Source organism: Symphalangus syndactylus, chromosome 8 (assembly GCF_028878055.3).
Source record: "Symphalangus syndactylus isolate Jambi chromosome 8, NHGRI_mSymSyn1-v2.1_pri, whole genome shotgun sequence".
Taxonomy (NCBI): domain Eukaryota; kingdom Metazoa; phylum Chordata; class Mammalia; order Primates; family Hylobatidae; genus Symphalangus; species Symphalangus syndactylus.
This window is the reverse complement of record NC_072430.2, coordinates 100733499-100756259: the sequence shown is the minus strand read 5'-3', so window position 1 is coordinate 100756259 and position 22761 is coordinate 100733499. Positions and strand designations below refer to the sequence as shown.

Below are 22761 nucleotides of genomic sequence, written 5' to 3'. Positions count from 1 at the left end.
GTATCCAGGAACGCTTTCAATAATCCATTTTTTCATCGTGACCACACCCTGTATGTGCGACATGAGTATTACCGTTTTGCCCTTGCAGTTGGGGAAACCGAGGCATGACACTCCCCTATTCAGCTTTCTGGTGGGGTTGAGGAACAGCGTTGTCTGCATGACCTCAGAGGGTCTCCTCCATCCTCCGCGACGCCTCTAGGAATCCTCCTGTCCTTCGACTTCGCAAAAGGAGAGCAACTCCGGCTCCGCCGCAGCCTGGGGACTCGTCCTCCGCCCAGCCGCACCCGCCCCGTTCTTCCGCACCTTCCTCAGGGAGGTCCCGCTGGCCAAGGTCTGGCTGTCCTTCCTGTCCTCTGCCCCCCGCCTCCCTTCCACCGGTCCCCGACGTGCCAGCAGCTCCCAGACCAGCGTCCCGCAGGGCGGTGCGGGCAGATGCCGCCGAAGCGTCTAGCGGGAGGGGCGCCGGCGCGGCTGGAGGTGAGGGGGACGGACCCTTCGTTCTCCGCGGACCGGGGCGCCGCGGCTGGAGCGGACGCCCGGCACCCGGGCGGGAGGAAGGTGGCGGCGGGGAGCGGCGAGAGGGTGGCGACGCGGGCGGGTCGGCGCCTGGAGAGCGAGCGGCGTGGAGCCGGGCGCTGCGGGGCCGCTCGGGGCCGCGCCGCGCTCGGCCACAAACCTCCCGGAGGCGTAGGACCCCCGGCGCCCTCCCGAGCGCGGGCAGGAGCCATGGTTTCGCGCGTCCCCGCCGCCGCTGCTGACTCGACACAATCGGCGGGTCGCGCGGGGGCCGTGGCGTAACCCGGGGGTGGGCGACGGCGCGGAGCCGCCTCGGGAGCTCTGGGTGTCGCTGGGAGCTAGGAAGATGCCAGCACAAAGGAGAGCCGAGACCCAGCCTGCTGCGGAGGGCGGCGGGAAGAGCCACTGAGGGGCGCGCCGGGCGCGCTCTGCCCCTGCGCCGCGTCTCTCCCGGCGCTTCTCGCGGTCTCGGGGTCGGGGACTGCAGCGCAGAGACTCTCGGCTCCGTGGCAGCGGCCGCAGCAGCTGGGAGCTGCATGCAACGCGCGGCGGCGCCCCCGGCCGCCTGTTTTCTCCGCGGCGCGCACGGACCGGCCGCAGGGCGCCGGGGCCGCGGGTCCGGGCGACTGAGGGGGCGCCCTTCCGCCCCGCGGCCGGGTCCCCACCCGCAGCCCTTGGCGACGGGCGCAGAGCCCAGGTGAGCGCGCGGCCCTCGCCGCAGGTAGCGGACGGCGGGAGGTGGCTTTGTTTTTCCTCCCTTGCGCCCCGGCGCGGTCATTCATTTGACATTTCGGTTTCCGCTGCCCAGAAACGCGGGCGAGAGGCACCAGGATGTGTTGGATGGTTTGGTTCTCCCGGGAAACTGGGACTTTGGGGTCTATTTGAGCATCAATTGAGGGAGAGGACGCTTCATTTCCTTTTTGGTTGGGAATGTGCCGTGAACATCCTCTGCTGGAGCTTGGGGCCTGGAGCAAACTGGGGCTGCAGATTTAGACGTAGACGTTTCCGAGGACGCGCGACTGCAGAGGTCTGACTCTCTCATATCTTGTCTTCTCTATTAGCAGCGCTCGGGTGCTTTTCGTCGTTTATTATTATTAGTTTAGAGAACATCTTTACAGGCACATTTATTTCTTTTAGAGTTAGAAGTCTTTGGAGTCAGTACAGAGAGCTCACAATTAGAGTTACAAGGGTTCAATCGATATTAAACTTCAGGAAGGAAAACATTGTGATCATTACAGATAGAGGTGGACAGCATGCAAACTTCGGGGGCCTTTAGCTTTTTGGATATGATTTCTGGTTTCGCTGCCCTAGACTCACGCAAACTCTGTTTTCGTATATATATACCTTCGTGAAAGTGTGATACTTGTCTTTTCTGGAGTAGTGTTCTATAGTTTGTCATTTAGAAGAAGAATATTTTAGTGTAATTAATAGAGCTCTCCATGTATTTGTCTTATAAATATGATTTTCTTTTTACTGTTTCTCCTATTCCCTCAAGGGTTCATTTCTTCTGTTGCCTAGAGAGAGCTTTTTTTCTTTCTCTTCCCAACAGATGGCTGTATGTTCCAAGAGGTTATCTTTAAAATGACATACACATTATCTACAAAGAAAGAAAGATCAGTTATTGACTTTATCTTTAGAGTTATTAAAATAAAAGGGCCTAATCTGGATGGGGATATTATTAATGGTGTGAAAATCTGGAGTTTGCTGATCTGTTTGGTCATCAGAAGATTCCTGCGGGGATTGTTTATATAGCGTGGGAGACAGATGGCATCCCTAGCAGACTAGAGAAGCCAGGCATAAAGGGTCATTGTATTCTTCAGAAATTATCCACTTCACTATTAGAGGTGGGGTAGGGTGGGGTGGAGGGTGGCAAAGACATTTTGAACTCTTAAAGGAGACACTGTAACATTACTATCCAGCAGTCTAACCAGCTTTAATTTTTCTTTTTGTTGAACATTCAAAAAGTCCCAATTGAGCTATTTGTTTTGATTATTTCATTGGCACATTTTGGCTTCGATGTGGTTGTGTGAAGCAGTTTATTAACAAAAATGTCTTTGAACTTAAAAATAATCGTGCTGCTTCTGGGGGAAAATCAGTTGCACCTTTCTTAGCTCTTGTATATAAATGGCCCCTTGGACTCAAACCGTCTTCTGGCTGGAAAGACTTTAGTCTGCATTAGTTTGAATCTAGTTTCCTTCACCATCTCCGTGACAGGTGGTTTCCTAATCCCCAGCAATCGGCCGCAGACTCTGAGGTTTGGGCAGTACTGTACTTCCATGATGATTTTCCAGCCTGAGACATTCGCTTCACCATCGCCTCTATCACGGTATTGGTCAACATTTGGCAATGAATCTTTATGAATGACTGTGGTGTCGGTAAAGAAATCAAAATCATTCTGAACATTTGAGATAAACCAGCTGGAGCTTTTCTGCACCTACCACTGTTGTGGATTATCTACGTGCTGTAGATTGCAACCAGATCACAAAGCTAGTTTTCCCTCTTTATGAATGCGAAGGAAAATATTCCAGTAAATTAACATTTGCCAGCCACAGGACTAAATTTAATGAAGAATATGAGCAATGTTTGACCCCTCTGAACAGGAGACAAAAAGTAAAAGTAAGCACTGGTTCTGTTTCACTTGGGCAATGTGATCTTGGGAGAAAAACCTATATTTTCTTACTCTTTTAAAAGGCTTTTGCAACACTGATTTCAGCCAAAGGCAAAGAAACCAAGGTTGTTACCTATAGTTGAGGACAGATGCTTTGGCATTTTCTCCTAGATGAATGTGTTTTGCAGGAGAGGTGGCTTTTGGGATCTTCCCAGTTTTAATATGTGCCTACACATCAATGAAATGATCTTGCATTCAAAATGCTTGTTAAGTCTATATGGTTGGTATCTGTGTAACCTCTAACCAGGTGGCTTTCTCTATTGTGAAGTGTTCCTTTAAGAGAAACCAAAGGCTTCTCGCCTGGGGCTTGCTGTAGGCCTGGCCTGGATCCACATTCTTGTGCACTGCTGACTGCTTTCTTGGGAAAGACTGGAACCAGTTTTGCTTGGTGTGTTGGACAGGGAATGGCAGCATTGGGTGAAAACCTTTCCAGCTCTGTTATCAAAAGCCAGGCCTGGCCTGAAAGAGGGAGGACTATGTTTGAAGTTTGATTGATTTAACAGAGGCAGAGGTTGCTTCATTACACACAGGATGCCTTTTGTATCAGGATATGAATGAGAGATTAGAAAAGTGACCAGATGCCCTGCTTTGCTTGTGACAGTGCCAGTTTATTCCTGTTGGTTTATCTTAATTATCAAAAGCACCCCCTTTCACATGTAAAAATGCCCTGGTTTGGGTGATAATTATCTGGTCACCCTAGATATTAAGGAATTCTGAATTTTTTTTCATCACTCCTCTTCCGACACCAGATTTTGAGTCTTGCCTTATTTCAGTCTTTTATTTATTAAATGCAAAGATAGAAAATCAGAAAAATTTAAACCTGAAAAATATACAAGAAAAAATGAAATAGGAGGAAGGAAGATAGGAGAATGAGATAATTGCTTGTCATCTGTTTACACACATAGTGAATAAAATAGTTTTATTCTTAAGTTACTAAGCGTCTGCCATGGCTATAAGCCCATATTATTATTGTCTTCAAGCACAATATGAATTAGCACCTGTCTGTATATCTAGAGCTGACACTAATTGGGACAAATCCTGTGATTTAGGAGAGCAGTTTCTACAAAACCTGTTTGCAGACCTGATGGTTACCATGGCTCTTAGAGGTGGGAATGTAAGTTTCAAGATCTAGTGTCTGGTCCAGATCTTGGATATTTACTGAGATTCCAGAACACAAGTGTTGTGAAGACTTGATTCCACATTCTCTTAGTTTTCAAGCTCTCTGGGCCATGAGGATAATAGGAGGGCTTTTGTTTTCTGTACTCTCTTGTATCTCCAGTGTTTGGTTTGGGTCTTTTCATACAGAGGGGTCGCAGAGAGGGAGAACTGTTGTGTCTGTTCACCACAGGAAAATTCTCTTGGGGGTTTGAGATTGTGCAGGTGACCTGGCAAGGGTTTGGGTTCTTTACCCAAGTTAGATATATGAAGCTTGTGGCATTTGCTTCTGCAGTAGTTGCTATGCTCCTTTACCAAAGAATTGTGTGTTTGTAACACAGCTCACTTACTATGTTGGCCAGTGGATGTTACAATTAATTATGGCTGTCACCTTTCCCAAGCTCACTCCACTGAAGTCCTCAAAAGCTTGGTCAGCATGTCTAAATAAGAAGAAATGTATGGTTTTTTTTTTTTTTTTGAGACAGGGTCTCACTCCGTTGCCCAGACTGGAGTGCAGTGGTGCGATCTTGGCTCACCGCATCCTCTGCCTCCTGGGTTTAAGCGATTCTCATGCCTCTGCCTCCCAAGTAGCTGGGATTACAGGCACGCACCACTACCATCAGCAAGTTTTTGTGTTTTTAGTAGAGACAGGATTTTACCATGTTGGCCAGGCTGGTCTTGAACTCCTGACCTCAAATGATCTACCCTCCTCGGCCTTCCAAAGTGTTGGGATTACAGGCGTGAGCCACCATGACCGGCCTATGTATCTTTTTTATAAGTAGGATGACTATGTAATTTAAAAAAATCCAGACAAGGACACTTTTGAGAGTAAAATATGGTACTAACTGGAAGGGGCATTAGATCAACAAGTATAAACTGAGACTGTGCCAGGAACACTAGGATTTATGGCTATTCTAACTATGACTCAAGTCATAAGCTTGTATATGTATTATATCCATATGATGGAGAAATGTCATTAGCTTCTAGGCTTGTTCAACATATATGTGTATGTATGTGTATGCAATGTATGTATAGATAAACATTGATAATGTGTCTATGGATATGTGCATTGTAGGTTTGAAATAAACCACTTAAGAAGTCCTAGTAATTGGAAATTTATGCCCTTCCTTATCTCTTTCATTGGTTGACTTTTTAACTAAACTCTCTGGATCTAGCCTCTCCAAACTTTAAATCATCTCCCGACCTTGTCTATTTTAATACCATTCTATTGATAGAATTCTTTTGCTTAAAAACCTTTGATGGCTTATCATTTTCTTTTTAATTCTCAAAGTAAGATCCATAGGCAGTTTGGTGGTTAGAAGGGAAAAGCAATGAAAAAATTTAATTCATTCATCCATTCATTTATTTGTTCATTCAACTAATATGTATTGAGCTCCGTCTGTGGGTTAGTCTCTGATTTAGGTGCTGGGAATATGTCGATGAGTAAAACAAAGATCCCTGACCTTGTGGAGTTTTCATTCTTTTGGGGGCAGGCAGGTGGGAGGTGGGAGACAGATAATAAACCAAATAACTAAATTATATATGATGCTAGAAGGAGATGAGTGCTTTGGAAGAAAGAGAAAGTAGGACAGGGTAAGTGTGGTTGTGTAGGCTTTATGGAGAAAGAGACCTTAAGCAAAGAGTTAACAGAAGGTAAGAGAAGTTGCTTAATAGAAATACCTGAGGGATAGAGTTGCAGGATGGCCAGTGTAAAGGCCCTGATAAGAGAATGTGTTTGGATATGTTCAAAGATTTGCAAGATCAGCATGATGGGGTGGAGTGACAAGGGGGGAGTCAGAAATGAGACCAGAAGGGTGGTGTGGGTGTTGCAAAGCATGTAGGGCCTTGAGACAGGCTATTTAATTATGATTTCAGCAGACATCCTGAAAAAAAAAACTTATTATAATATTTAAGATTGTGTTTGTGCTGCAAAGACTGCACTGGTGAGTGCGTATAGCTTACATTTTGTTAATGGTCCACTTCATGTTTGTTAATATAATTTTTATATCATTTACTTATTTTTTATTTGTTAAAAGAATACTTTTTGTTTTTGCCGTTCTTGAATTGTATTCCCATTTCACAAAATTAGGTAAGTGGTTCAAAAGTAGTTCATTGAAGTGTAAAAATAGTGACGAAAATAGTACTGTAAATGCTACATTTCAGAATACCATAAACATACTTAGAGAACTGAATCCCACTGCATATAAAATGGGAATATGTATGTATAGAGACAAGGGAATCTCTGAGGGTGACAATTTCAGAACAGTAGCTGAAATTGAAAAGTGCAAATGGAAATATGACAATGACTATCTCAAAACTGTTTTTTATTGGACTTGCTATCCCCATTAGGACCAAATGAATCTGTAATCGTTGCCTGTTATGAAACTTTGTCCAATAGTGGCATGAAGCCATGGATGTTTTTGTGTCATTTTCGAACAAAGCACAGTGGCTTCTCTGTTATACTATTGAAGTTTTCTAGGACAAGCACACAATAATGCTTTCCTTTATAAAATTAATGTATTATATGGCGAAAGGTAGGTAAGAGATTATAATTCTATTAGCATCATTAAAGGATCCTTGTAGCAAAATAAGTATGAGTCATATTATTGAAGAGACACTTGGAAAATCAGCTGGAAAGTTAAAGACAAACATTATCCTTAGAGAGAAACCAGAAGTTATTGACAAAACTCCTTTGTCAAATGACATGGTTGGCTGTGGCATAGTATCAGTGGAGTGGAGTGTGGAAGAGCGATTACTATCAAGTGCACGCTAGCAGGTATTTCACTTTATGGTTGGATGAAACCACCGATGTCATGCAGAGAATGAATCAGCTTTTGGCATTTGTTCAGAAATGAGTGCTCGGTGATGCTTTTGTTCATTTATCACTGAAAACTTGTGCTATAGGAAGAGTTTTGTTTTTTTTTTGGTTAACCATTATTCATGAGAGTGGAAAAGTTGCTCAGGGGACAGAACTGACAGGGTACTGGGCTCAGGTACAGATAAGGTGATGGCTTCATGAAGAAAAGAAGTTGTACTTAGAAATAAGCCAATCCACATGCTACCCACTTCATGGAGAAGATGTAGTACCCTCTGATCTTGAGGAAATACAAAAAGAAACAGTGGAAACTATGGATTCAACCAAACTGTGGCCTCTGCGTCTATGAGTTTGCTGTGCAAAGTGATGGGCAGTGAGTGTAAGACTGCTTCCCCAAGCTGACATATTCTAGCTGCATAGTGGAAAGGTGCTTGTGTAATATTTTATCTGTGGAGTAAGATATCTGTGGAGCGAGAAAAACATTTCCTTATGACAGTGATTAGAAATGATTTGTGTTATATCAAGTGGTATACCTAAGTCATATGCTTAGCCTGTGGTGAACCATGGCAAGGACAGAGAGAGAAGGGAGAATTATTAACAAATAAAACAATATGTTACAATCTTAGACTATGAAATTTTTTATTAGAGAGTTGGAAGTTCACACTGACTGTAAATTAAGGAAGTGATATTTTCAATAATAGACAGGCATTTATATAATAAGCATAGTATCTCTCAGTGACCTTCTAGAAGAATAAGAGCTCAAAGTAATAGAACTTAGACCCAGTAAGTTTTGATGGGGAGTAGACACAAGTGTATATTTGGTATTTGAGAGCATGTAGAGAACCATGTCTGGAGGGACCCAGACTTTTAGGATTTTGCATTAAGATATTGGGTGGCAGGAGTACAGGCTGAAGGAGGTAGAGAAAACTGTCGGATTTCTCTGACAGTTGGATATGACCCTTTCTTATGTTTTTGTCTAAGGCTTCACTTCATTTCATCCAAATGGACTTCATACTCAAAGGTTTTCAGGACATAATCTATATTGCCGTTGGCATAATCTAGAAAAAATGAATGATTTCTTATGGTCTTATAGTGGTCTTGGATACCCTCCATATAGGCCCCCACCCATTCCTCCCTCCATTTTTTCCTCTCTTCTTCTCTTTCTCCTTCTCCTCCTTTGTTCTTTCCTTCTTTAAGCCATTGAGTTGGCATCTCTAAGCTACATGAGCTAGAAGAGCTCATCTTCTGTATCACTGTTATCTAGGCAGATATATGTGCTATTCAGGGAACAAGGGAAAGGAGCCCCTAGGGAAGGGAAGTTCTGTACCTTGCTCAAGTAACTCATCCTAATGTCTGATATCCAGCTATAGCATGCATTTAAATGTAAACCCCCATTCTTCAATAAAGACTCATTTCCTTTTTCCCCTCTTTGGACTTTTAATAAAGATGGAATCATTGTCTTTTGTTTAATAAGTCATCTGTTGTGATGGCCCTTATTTAATACTAGGACAAAAGTCATTCATGCATTATTCATTGAACCTTATATGCCAGGCTCTATGCTAAGTAATGGGTCTAAAAGAGGTTAATAATCAGACATGGCTCTGTCCAGATAAGACAGAATATAATGGAAAACAGACCGCACAGATATGAATAAATAAGTATATAATTGCAAAACAAATATGGCAAAAATATTAATGTTTGTTAAATCTGGGCGTTGGTATGTATGGTATACTTCAGTAATATACTTAGGCCACAGTGAATCATGGCAAAGACAAACAAGGAAGGGAAAATTATTAACAAGTAAAACCATATGCCATAATCTTGGACTATGAATTTTTTTTATTAGAGAGTTAGATGTCCACATTGACCGTGAATTAAGGAAGTAATATTTGGTATATGGGCTACTGTTATATTAACTTCTTAACAATATGAACTTCTAAATGTATATTTTAAATATTTCATAAGCAACAAATGAAAAAACCTAGTTGGAAGTACATTAAGTGCTTTGTCGAGGTGGGCTTTGGCAGAGAATGTTGTGTAACTGAGACTTCCTTTAGATAGAGTGCTCAGGGAAAACTTGAAGTGTAATTCATCACTTGCCTATATAAGAGGGATGGGGATAATTTGGAAAGGGTTCAGGGAGGAGTCACAAAGATAATTGATGACAGAGTTGAAAATAGCCCTATGAGAACAGTCTTAGAGAACTGGGGATGCTGAGGAACAATGGAATGCTTAACCTAAAGCAGTGATTTAGGTTTTTTTTTTTAAATTTATAGGGAGTTTTACACATCCACATTCTCTTCACTTGTCTGCCATGGTCAACAGCAGGCAAGACAAGTGATTCAATTTAGAATTATAGGTTAGAGGAGAATCAGAATTTTGTTCTGCACTTGAGGAAAAATTGGAAAGGATCTGAGAGGTAAACTAGTTCAGCCTTTCTGTAAAGAAATATCTCTTCAGTGTTTTTAACAGGTGGTCATCAGGTTTTTAGGAGATAGTTTCCATGCTTCCTCCACTAAGAATAGGGTGATGGTGAGTGGGGCACTCTAGTTTACTTTAATTAGACAGGTCTTCTTCCTGTCCCATAAATACCCTAGACTCATCTCCACCTCAGTACTTTTACCACAGGAAGCAACTCCCACCTGGAATGCCCACCACTTCTACTTACTCTTTCAGGTGCCAAGTCTCCATTGCCCTTCTGTATGCAATTTAAAAACAGTGTTTTTTGCCATTTTTCCCACCTCATCCTTCTGAAGAATATGCCATTCCTGGAATTCAGTGTAGTTTCCCTTGTCAGTGATTGACAGTAAGAATAAGGGTAGAGTAAGTATCTTATAGGAGGAGTTGGGAGACAGTGTGTTTAGCCTTCCACCCAGATGCTGATATGCTACCCTCTAGGGAATCACTCGTTTGTAGCAATTAAAATCTTAATCATCTGCTGTTTTAGGTGGTACACTAGTTATTGTTTTCCATTAGTCTTCTTGCCAACTAGATTTTAAGCACTCTAAATATATGGAAACTTGGCAGATGCCCCTGTGTAATGCCCAGTATTGATCACATAGTGAATATTCAATAACCGATGCCTAATGGCTAAAGGAACCATCTATTTCTTCTTCATGGACCATTATGAAGGGTTGTTATTTATATAGATCAGATATTAATTGACACGGGATACTAAAAGATTAACATTTTGGACTTTTAAAATGTCAGAAAGTCAAGTCTTGGAGGCCTAATTCATTCAGATAACTCTTCTCTCAGAACTTTCTTCCTTCGTAAGTCTTCCAACTCATTGCTATTCAAAGTGTGGTCCACAGTCCAGGCAGCATCAGGATCTGCAGGGAGCTTGTTGGAAATGCAGAATCTCAGGCTCCACACCAGACTTATTGAATTTGAATCTGCATTTTTAAAAGATCCTCACATATGTTGGATGAACAGTAAAGTTTGAGAAACGTCATTTTAAATAATCAGAACTCAGAAATTTAGGAGTATTTATCTTCAAAGAGAAGTAAGTGTGGAAATGAAGATTTCATCAGTCTATGGATGAGATCCTCAGTGCCTTCTGCCATGTGGTCTGGAATTTTGCTACTTCATATAGGAGCTTGGCAGGCCAGAAGATGCCTCTGCCGGAGTTCCCTGGGGTAGTTCAGGTATGTAGGTGATATTTAGGATTGGTGATTACAGGAAGAAGAAGCAGTTGTTGGCATGAGAAACTAGGAGAGGTTGTCATAAGTAGAGGAGCATGGCAATACGACCCTAAACCAAGAGATTGCTTTATGATTGGACACAACTTCTAACTCCCTGGACATGGACTTGTCTCAAACTCCAATACCTCCAGAGCCAACAGGTCACAAGTGAAACCAGCTGGATGTGTTGTGCATGGTAGCCTTGTGGAGTGGTGAGGATCATGGAGAGACACAGTTCATCAAAAGGAAAGGCAGTGTCCCCACTTGGCTCACCTTATTGTTGCCACGTGGGAATTTGGGCCCAGCATGGCCAAATCTTCAGATTTTTCAAGTGAAGCTAAACTTAATTACATGTAAGTTTGTATGTAAAACATCTCTTGGGTGTAATTTGTTGGTAAGTATACTGTTTTCAGAACAGCTCATGCCAAACGAAATTCATGTGCTGTCATGGTGTCTGTGTCTGGTTCGCAGTACCTGTTCTGGATCAACTGAATGTATGAGGTGGTTTTGATACCTGGCTTCTTCAGTGCAGGGCACCAGACACAGGCGTTATGGATCTCTACCAAGAAAATGAAATAAAAAGATGTAAAAGAAGGGAGCTGTATATGCTTTGATGGCCTGATTTAAAATCTGTGATAATTTGAAGAACCTCAGTGGTGTTTGAAGAAAGGGTTTGGTGCCTAAAGGAATAAAATCTAGGTTTTGTAAAAACAGTAAGCAGGTGTTGAGGCAAGGGCAAGGAAATACAGAAACAGAAAGTACTTGGCATCCTCAAGCTAGGATCACACACTGCAACAAGGCAGTCAGGGCAAGGATGCTGGACCATAGCTGGGACCTTCTTGTGCTAGAAGAGAAGTGTAACTGTAGCTAGAATTTGAGTTAGTTTATCTTCAGCATCTGGTTATTGAATTTGGTGGCTACTGAAATTGAATTTTGCTGGGTTTTCAATTGAAGTTTGTTGTGGTAAAATTACATATATTGAGAGTGAAAACCAGGTGAAGAAACCAAAATTCTTCCTAATGATTTGCTACTTATTGTATTTGTTAAGATTAAATTTCTTCAGGGTAAGGATAATTTATTATTATTATTATTATTATTATTATTATTAGTATTATTTTTCGAGGTGGAGTCTCACTATGTCACCCAGGCTGGAGTGCAGTGGCACAATCTCAGCTCACTGCAAGCTCCGCCTCCTGGGTTCATGCCATTCTCCTGCCTCAGCCTCCTGAGTAGCTGGGACTACAGGCTCCCACCACCACTCCCGGCTAATTTTTTGTATTTTTAGTAGAGATAGGGTTTCACTGTGTTAGCCAGGATGGTCTCGATCTCCTGACCTCGTGATCCACCTGCCTTGTCCTCACAAAGTGCTGCGATTACAGGCATGAGCCACCGCGCCCGGCCATGGTTTATTTATCTTTACATCCCTAGCATCTATCATAGTCCAAATCAATGAATGTTTCTTGACCTGAACTGATTATAAGACAAAATAAAGTTTATTTTCTATCTTGGAAGTCTTTCTGTAGGTGTTCATTTTCCTAACTAAATTTTAAAAAACAGCTTTATTGATATATAATTCACATACCATAAAATTCACAATGTTAAGGTGTATAATTCAGTACTTATTATTTTTATCTTTTTTTTTTTATTTTTTTGAGATAGAGTCTCACTCCATCACCCAGGCTGGAGTTCAGTGGTGTGATCTCGGCTCACTGCAACGTCTGCCTCCCAGGTTCAAATGATTCTCATGCCTCAGCCTCCTGAGTAGCTGGGACTACAGGCACATGCCACCATGCCCAGCTATTTTTGTATTTTTAGTAGAGATGGGGTTTTGCCATGTTGGCCAGGCTGGTCTTGAACTCCTGACCTCAAGTGATTCTCCCATCTTGGCCTCCCAAAGTGCTGGAATTACAGGTGTTAGCCATCGTGCCTGGTCAATTCAGTACTTTTTAGTACATTCACAACAGTATGCAACCATCACCACTATCTAATTCCTGAACCTTTTCATCACCTCTAAATAGAAACTACATACCCATTAGTAGTTACTTCCCATTTTTCCTGCTCCCAAACTCTTATCAACCACTACTCTAGATTTGCCTATTCTGGACATTTTCTATGAATGAAATCATACAATATGAAATCTTTTGTGACTGGCATCTTTCACTTGGCATAATATTTTTAAGGTTTATCCATGTTGTAGCATGTGTCAGTACTTCACTCCTTTAAATGACTAAATATTTCACTGTATGAGTTTTGTTCATTTTGTTTATCCATCCATCAGTTGATGGACAATGAGGATGGTCTCATTTTTCAGCTATTACGAATAATGCTGCTATGAACATTTATGTAAAAGTTTTTGTATGGATGTATGTTTTTAGTTCTTTTTTTATGCCTAGGAGTAAAATTGTGGGCCATATGGTAAATCTGTGTTTTGAGGACCTGATTAACAGAAAGTAGGTGCAACATTTTATATTCTAATCAGTGGTGTATGAGAGCTCCAGTTTCTCCACCTCTTTCCCACATTTTTTTTTTTTTTTTTTTTTTTTGCCATTGTAGCGGGTGTGAAGTTGTATTTCATTAAGGTTTTGGTTTGCATTTCCATAATGACTAATGATGTTGAACATTTTTTCATGTGCTTATTGGTTATTTCACTATTTATCTTCTTTGAGGAATTGTCTATTCAAATGCTTTGCTAATTTAAAAAATAGAGTTGTCTTTTTATTGTTGAGTTTTTTTTTTTTTTTCTTTTGAGACAGAGTCTGGCTCTGTCCCCCAGGCTGGAGTGTAGTGGCACCATCTTGGCTCAGTGCAAGCTCCGCCTCCTGGGTTCACGCCATTCTCCTGCCTCAGCCTCCCGAGTAGCTGGGACTACAAGCGCCTGCCACCACACCCTGCTAATTTTTTTGTATTTTTAGTAGAGACAGGGTTTCACTATGTTGGCCAGGATGGTCTCGAACTCCTGACCTCGTGATCTGCCCACCTCGGCCTCCCAAAGTGCTAGGATTACAGGCTTGAGCCACCGCACCCGGCCTTATTGTTGAGTTTTAACACTTATTTGTATTATGCATACTAGACCCTTAAGAGGTAGATGCCTTGCAAATATTTTCTTCTGTTTTGTAGATTGTCTTTTCACTTTATTGATAGTGTCTTTTGAAGCAGAAAAGTTTATAAATTTAATGAAATCCAACTTATCTTTTTAAAAATGGTTCCTTGTGCTTTTGGTGTTATAACTGTCCTTGTTGATCTTTAGTTGTTTTATCCATTAGGAAAAGTGGGGTATTGATGTCTCTGACTATTGTCCATTTCTCCCTTTAGCTTTGTCAGTTTTTGCCCATGTATTTTGCTGCCTTGTTGTTAAGTGCATATATGTTTATAATCATTATGTTTTCCTTTTCAATTGATCCTTTTATCATTACAGAATATCCTTCTTTGTCTTAAGTAACAATTTTTGTCTTAAAGTCTATTTTGTCTGATACTAATATTATCACTCCAACTGTTTTTTTGGTTGCTGTTATCATGTTGTATTGGTTTGCTAGGGCTGTCATAGAAAGTACCACACTCTGGGGGACTTACACAACAGAAATTTATTTTCTTGCAGTTCTGGAGGCTGGAAGTATAAGATCAAGGTGTTGGTAAGTTTGGTTTCTTCTGAGGCTTCTCTCCTTGGCTTCAGGTGGTCACCTTCTTGCTGTGTTCTCATATAGGCTTTCCTCTGTGCATGTATGTCCCTGGTGTCTATCTGTGTGTCAAAATTTCCTCTTCTTATAAGGACACCTGTCAGATTAGATTAAGGTCTATACTAATGGCCTCATTTTAACTTAACTGCTTCTTAGAGATTGTATCTCCAAATTTAGTTACATTTTGAACTACTTGAGGTTAGTACTTCAATATATGAAGTTTTTTTTGTGGGAGGGCAATCCATCCCATAACACATGGTATATATATTTTTTGACTTAAAATTTTTATTCTACTTTTATCTCTGAATATACAGTATCTCTTGTAGACAGCATATAGTTGGATCACTTAAAAAGTATTTTCTGCCAATTTCTGCCATTTGACTGGATTGTTTAATTTACTTACATTTAATGTAATTACTGATAATCAAGTAGCATTTAGGTCTGTCTCTTTCCTGTTTGTTTTCTACATGTCTTCTACTTGTAGAAGAGTTCCTGAGTTCCATTACTGTCTTATCTTGTGTTAAATATATATTTTCCAGTGTTCCATTTTAATTCTCTTGTTGATATTTTTCTGGAGGAGATTTTCATAGGTCTTTACTCCATAATTCCTGATTATACTGTTATGATATTTTTTGAGTTATTTTCTTAGTAGTTGCTCTGGGGATTACAATTAACTTCTTAACTTAAAACAACCTAGTTCAGATTAATCAACTTAAATTCAGAAGTATACAAAACTTCAATACTTCACTTTGCTCTTATTGTAATATAGATTACATCTTTATACATTATAAACCCATGACTACACTTTTTAAATAATTGCTTTATGCAATTGTCATTTAAATTAGATAAAAAGAAAGGGTTATAAATACAAATATATTTATCTTCTCTGTGTAGATAGCTTTACCAATACTCTATTTCTGTGTGGATTTGAGTTAATGTTTGGTGTTGTTTTTATTTCAGCCTCAAGGACTCCTTTTAGTATTTCTTGTAGGATGTGGTGGTGACAGATTCTCTCAAGTTTTGCTTATTTGAGAATGGCTTAATTTTGCCTTCATTTTTTGAAGGATAGTTTTTCCAGTTATAGAAGTCTTGGTTGACCTTTTCTTTCAGCACTTTGAATTGTTATACTACTGCCTTTTGGCATCCTTGATTTCTAATGAGAAATCAACTGTTAATTTTATTCAGGTTCCCTGTACATGCTGGAATATTTTTTCATACTGCTTTCATTTCTCTCTTTGTGTTTTGACATTTTGACTATGATGTACCTTTGTGTGAATCTTTTTTAGTTTGTCCTGTTTGGAGTTTGTTTGAGCCTCCTGGATACATAGATTAATCGTTTTCATCAAATTCAAGAAGTGAATGGCCACTAATCTTAAAAATATTCTTTCAATATCTTTCCTCTTTTCCTGGAACTCCCAGTGTGCATATGTTGCTTTGCTTGCTGGTGTTTCACAGGTTTCTGAAGCTCTGTTAATTTTTCTTTGTTATTTTTCTTTCTTTTCCTAAGACAGCATAACCTCAGTTGATATATCTTCAAGTACACTCATTCTTTTTTATGCCTGTTCAAATCTACTATTGAACCCCTCTAGTGAATTATTCATTTCAATTACTGTATTTTTCCACTCCGCATTTTCTTTTTGGTCCTTTCAAACTTTTTTCTTTATATAATATTCTTTGGTGAAGCATCATTTTTATACTGTACTTTAATTCTTTAGACATGATTTCCTTTAGTAATTTGAACCTATTACATAGCCTATGTATTCCACATGTAGTATATAGGAACCTGGAACATATGCACCTTGTAAATACTGATTCTGAGATTCAAATATGTCCCTAATAAGTTCTAGCCTATCATCTCTTTTCTTTCTTCTTACACTGGACTTGACAAAATCTATTACTTGCATCATTTTGAAATATTTGATGTATCATAACTTTGTTGAAGTCTTCAGCGATTTTCCTTCCTGTATAAGTGGAAAACATTTTTATTCTTAGATGATTGAAAACTGGATTGACTGATGAATCCAGTGGTTTATTTTTATTTCTACATCCATTTCCTTTTTTTCTAATAAGCCTTTTTCCAGCTTTATTGGGGTATAACTGACAAATAGAAATTGTATATTTACAATGTATATAATTTGGTGTTTTGATATGTGTATACATTGTGAAATGATCACCACAATGCTTGTTAACATTTGTTATCTCACATAATTATCATTTTTTTTTGTGGTGAGAACACTTAAGATCTATCATCTTAGCAAATTTGAAGTATACAATTAGTGTTGCCAACTATAGATACCATGTGGTATGTTAGATTTCTTGAACCTATTCATCTTGCATAACTGAAACTTTGTATGTTTGACGAATATATCCCCATTTTCCCCACCTTCCCAATTCCTGGCAACCACTATTCTACTCTGTGTGTCTGAGTTGGACTGTTTTCGATTCCACATATAAGTGAGATCATGCAGTAGTTGTCTTTCTGGACTATTTCACTTAGCAGAATGTCTTCCAGGTTCATTCATGTTGTCACAAATGGCAGGATTTCCTTCTTTTTAAAGACTGAATAATATTGCATTGTACATACATATACAGTCATGCATCACTTAATGATGGGGATAATTTCTATGAAATGTGTCATTAGGCAATTTAGTCATTGTGTGAACATCAAAGTATGTATGTACACAAACTTAGATGATATAGCCTACTACACAGTTAGGCTATATGGTATATATGGTATAGCTTATTGCTCTTGGGGTACAAACCTGTACAGCAGGTTTGTACTGAATACTGTAGACGATTATAACACAATGGTATTTGTCTATCTAAACATATATAAACACTGAAAAGGTATAGTAAAAATATGGTGTTATAATCTTATGAGACCACCGTTAATATAGTTTAGATATTTGTTCCCTCCAAATCTTATGTTGAAATGTGATCCCCAATGTTGGAGATAGGGCCTAGTGGGAGGTTTGGGTCCCACTCATTTATGAGGGGGTAGATCCCTCATAAATGGCTTGGTGCCCTCCCGTTGGTGATGAGCGAGTTATTGCTCTGTTAGTTCATGCAAGAGGTGGTTGTTTAAAAGAGCTTGGCAGCTCTCTTGCTTCCTCTCGCCATGTGACACGCCTGCTCCTGCTTAGCCTCCCACCATGAGTAAAAGGTTCCTGAGGCCTCACCAGAAGCCAAGCATATATTGGTGCTATTTGTACAGCCTGCAGAACCATGAGCTAAATAAACTTATTTTCTTTATAAATTACCCAGTCTTAAGTATTCCTTTATAGCAATGCAAAATGGACTAATACAGCTGTCATCTATGCAGCCCATTGTCTACGGTAAATGTAATTATGTGGCTCATGACTGTGTGTGTATATCTATATACATACACCATATTTTCTTTATTCATTCATGTATTGATGGACATTTGACTGTTTCTATACCTTGGATATTATGAATAATGCTGCTTTGAACATGGGAGTGCAGATGTCTTTTTGAGATACTAATTTCATTTCCTTGGGTTATATACCCAGAAATGAGATTGTGAGATCATATGGTAATTCTATATTTTGTTTCTTGAGGAACTTCCATATTGTTTTGCACAATGACTGTACCAATTTACATTCTCACTAACAGTGTACCAGAGTTCCATTTTCTCCAAATTCTTGCCAATACTTGTTGTCTTTTTGATAATAGCTATTCTAAAAAGTGTGAGGTGATATCTCATTGTGGTTTTGATTTGCATTTCTCTGGTGGTTAGTGATGTTGAGCATTTTTTCATATGTATGTTGGCCAATTGTATTTTTTTTTTGTATTTTTTATTTTTTTGCGAAATGTCTATTCGGGTTCTTTGCCTTTTTTTTTTTTTTTGAGACAAGGCCTTGCTCTGTTACCCAGGCTGGAGTATAGTGGTATGATCATAGCTCACCGTAAGCTTGAACTCCTGGGCTCAAGCAGCAGTCCTTCCACTTCAGCATGTGGATATTTAGTTTTCCCAACACCATTTATTGAAATGACTGTCCTTTCCCCGTGGTGTGTTCTTGACATTCTTATCAAAGATCAGATGACTGTAAATGAGTAGATTAATTTCTTGGCTTTTTATTCGGTTCCATTAGGCTATATGTCTGTTTTTATGTTGGTACCATACTGTTTTGATTAATGTAACTTTGTAATATGTTTTAAAATTAGGAAATGTGGTGCCTTTAGTGTTGCTCTTTTTGCTCAAGATTGCCTTAGCTATTAGTGTTCTGTGGTTCTGTGTAATTTTTAGGATATTTTAAAATTTCTGTAAAGGATGCCATTGGAATTTTCAATAGGAATTTCATTGAATCTGTAGATCATTTTGTGTAGAGTGGACATTTTAACGTTATTAATTCTTCCGCCGGGCGCGGTGGCTCACGCTTGTAATCCCAGCACTTTGGGAGGCCGAGGCGGGCGGATCACGAGGTCAGGAGATCGAGACCACGGTGAAACCCCGTCTCTACTAAAAAAGACAAAAAATTAGCCGGGCGTGGTGGCGGGCGCCTGTAGTCCCAGCTACTCGGAGAGGCTGAGGCAGGAGAATGGCGTGAACCCGGGAAGCGGAGCTTGCAGTGAGCCGAGATTGCGCCACTGCACTCCAGCCTGGGCGACAGAGCGAGACTCCGTCTCAAAAAAAAAAAAAATAAAAATAAAAAATTGTTCCAATCCATGAACACAGATGTCTTTTTATTTTCTGTATCTTTAATTTTCTTCATCGATATTTTATAATTTTTGATGTACAAGTCTTTCACCACTTTGGTTAAGTTTATTCCTAAGTATTTTATTCTTTTTTTTTTTCTTCTTGAGACAGAGTCTCGCTCTGTCACCCACACTGGAGTGCGGTGGTGCTATCTCTGCTCACCGCAACCTCTGCCTCCTTAGTTCAGGCAATTCTCCTGCCTCAGCCTCCTGAGTAGCTGGAATTACAGGTGCATACCACCACGCCCAGCTAATTTTTGTATTTTTAGTGGACACGGAGTTTCACCATGTTGGCCAGGCTGGTTTTGAACTCCTGACCTCAAGTGATCTGCCCACCTCAGCCTCCCAAAGTGCTGGGATTACAGACGTGAGCCACTGTGCCCAGCCAAGTATTTTGTTCTTTTTGTCGCTATTGTAAATGGGATTATTCTCTTAATTTCCTTTTTGGCTAGTTTGTTGGTTGTGTATAGAAACACCAGGATACAAAATGTTGATTTTGTATCCTGGAACTTTTTTTTTTTTTTTGAAATGGGGATCCCACTATGTTGCCCAGGCTGGTCTTGAACTCCTGGGCTCAGGCAATCTTCTTGCCTCAGTCTCCCAAGTAGCTGGGATTACAGGCATGCACCACTCTGTCTAGCTGTTTATTATTTCTCACAGTTTTTGTTGTTGTTGTTGAGTCTGTAGGGTTTTCTACGTATGTGATTATGTTACCTGCAAACAGAGATCATTTTACTTCTTCATTTGTGAGTCGGATGCCTTTTATTTCTTTTTCTTGTCGAACTGCTCTGTTTCACCAGCCTCTTGTTTGCCACAGCTAGTATTGCTGCCAAGGCATCCGCAGTGTTCAGCAATTGCAGCTGATTGGTTTCAACACATGCTGTGGGGATACGGCTTTTCCCATTGAGTGGGCACTGAGTGAGGTCCTATTAAGACAAGTCTTGAGAATGGGGCTTTTCTAGCTAACTGCCAGGTCATATAGTGATAATTTTCTGGGTTAGGGCCTTTTTGGGGAGCTCCAGACCTGTTTGCTCCCTTGTCCACACACTCTGCCAGAGTTCTGTTTTCCATAGTTACCATGGCTACAAGGATCTGGGTTTTCAAGGGTCCTGTGATGCTGGGGAGAGAATGATGGAAATAGGGCAAAAAAATTTAAAAAATAAAGATCACTGTTCTTACTGAGACTCAGACATTTTTCTTGAGTAAATCATCCTCATAACGTTGTAAGCCTATTTTTGATTTCCAGAGTTGTGAAAAAGTTGATTTTGACATTTATTTTGGTCAGCATTCTTATTGCTTTTATGGAGAAACAAATTTCTGGGGGTCTTTATTCGGTCATTCTGAAAGTGTTTTCCCTTTTACTGAATTATAAAACTGCCTGCCACTCTCCTGATGTTTTATTTGATTGTTTTCTTTTTTAGATCTTGAAACATGGTTTGTATTACCGTGTTTCTCATCTTTGTCATCTGTTTTTTCACCCCTCCGCTCCCATAGGTACATACTTAAAAAAAAAGTCCATGTGTAGATTTTAAAAGATTTTAAATTGTAAAATACATGTCTTAGTCAGCTCTGACTGCTATGATGGAATACCATAAACTGGGTTGCTTAAACAACAGATATTTACTTCTCACACTTCAGGAGGTTGGATAACCAAGATCAGAGTGCCAGCAGGGTTGGGTTCTTGGTGAGGGCCCTCTTTCTGGCTTATAGACAGCTGTCTTGTGGCTGTGTAGACACATGGCAAAAAGGGAGCTAGCTAACTCTGTGGCCACTTCTTATAAGGATGCTAATCCCAGTCATGAAGGCTCTGCCCTCATGACCTAATTAGCTCCCAAAGTCCCCACCTCCAAATACCATCACATTGGGAGTAGGGTTTCAACATGAATTTGGAGGGGGCAAGCACAAACATTTAGTCTATTGTAACATATACCATAAAATTTGCTATCTTAACTATTTTTAAATGTACAATTCAGTAATGTTAAGTACATTCACACTGTTGTGCAGCCAATCTCTAGAACTCTTTCATCTTGCAAAACTGAAACTCTGGGGCATGGTGGCTCATGCCTGTAATCCCAGCACTTTGGGAGGCTGAGGTGAGTAGATCGCCTGAGCCCATGAGTTTGAGACAAACCTGGGCAATACAGTATGACTTCGTCTGTACAAAAATTTAAAAAATTAGCCAAGCATGGTGGCACACGCCTATCATCCCAGCTACTTGAGAGGCTGAGGTGGGAAGATCGCTTGAATCCAAGAGCTGGAGGTTACAGTGAGCCGAGATCATGCCACTGCACTCCAACTTAGGCAACACAGTGAAATCCTGTCTCAAAAAACACAAAACAAAAACTTCTGAAACCCTGTACCCATTAAACAAAACTCTCTGTGTCCCTCTTCCATCAGTCCTTGGCAGTCACTACGCTACTTTTTGTCTCTGAATTTCTGAATCTGATTGCTCTTGCTACCTCATATAAGTGGACTCATACATTATTTGTCATTTTGTGACTGGCTTATTTCACTTAACATAATGCCCTCAAGCTTCTTCCATGTTGTAGTATGTGTCAGAATTTCCTTCCTTTGTAAGACTGAAATATTTCATTGTATGCATATACCACATTTTTTTTATTCATTCATTCCTTGATGGATTCTTGGGTTGCTTCTACCTTTTAGCTATTGTGATTAATGCTGCTATGAACATAGGCATACAAACATCTCTTTGTGACCTTGCTTTCAATTCTTTTGGGTGTATGATTGGTTTATTTTTGCTTTGTATGGAAGCATCTACAGAAATACCCAACTTGATAATTGATATATATATATATATTTTTGAGACAGAATCTCACCCCGTTGCCCAGGCCGGAGTGCAGTAGCATGATCTCGGCTCACTGCAACCTCCGCTTCCCATGCTTCTCGTGCCTCAGCCTCCTGAGTAGCTGGGATTACAGGTACCTGCCAGCATGCCTGGCTAATTTTTGTATTTTTAGTAGAGTTGAGGTTTCACCATGTTGGCCAGGCTGGTCTCAAACTCCTGACCTCAAATGATCCAGCCACCTTGGCCTCCCAAAGTCCTGGAATTACAGGTGTGAGCCACTGCGCCCGGCCTCAACTTGATAATTTTTTAATAGGCCAGTAAACTTAATGATTTGCTCAGATTTTGTTATTTTTGATACATTCTTCAGTAGACATGACTAAGTATTGTTTGCTGTTTATTCCCAAACACTAGACATTACCTCACTTGTTCTCTTGTGTTTAAAGTGATAAAGTTTAAACAATTTTAAATGACACAAAGCCATGTCAGGGATTAGGAAATGAGTACATTACAAAATTCAGTGTAATCTGACTTCTGATTCCTAGTTGAATCCTTAAACTGCCGTGCTTTGTTATTATTTTTGTCTAAAGGAAGATTATAAGGGTAAGAAGTATTGTAGTTCTTTTGAATAAGCAATTAACACAGCATTTCATAGTTTAAATTTCATTGATAAATTAGTAGGTTATTGGGGAAATATATTTAGGGAAAGAAATTACAGTTTTAGTCATTGA

General features: G+C 40.1%; 1 protein-coding gene across 4 annotated transcripts in view; it reads left to right on the top strand.

Annotated features, from left to right (window-relative positions):
* Positions 1-1229: 1229 nt before the first annotated feature.
* The window catches only part of HECW2 (HECT, C2 and WW domain containing E3 ubiquitin protein ligase 2), a 405698-nt gene continuing 384166 nt past the window's right edge, over positions 1230-22761 (top strand). For 2 of the 4 annotated variants that reach the window (XM_063644842.1, XM_063644841.1), the window contains exon 1: positions 1230-1543. The gene's annotated coding sequence lies outside the window, so the exon portion shown is untranslated. The remainder of the gene's footprint in view (positions 1544-22761) is intronic. The other 2 variants (XM_063644845.1, XM_063644843.1) reach the window with 1 other exon arrangement.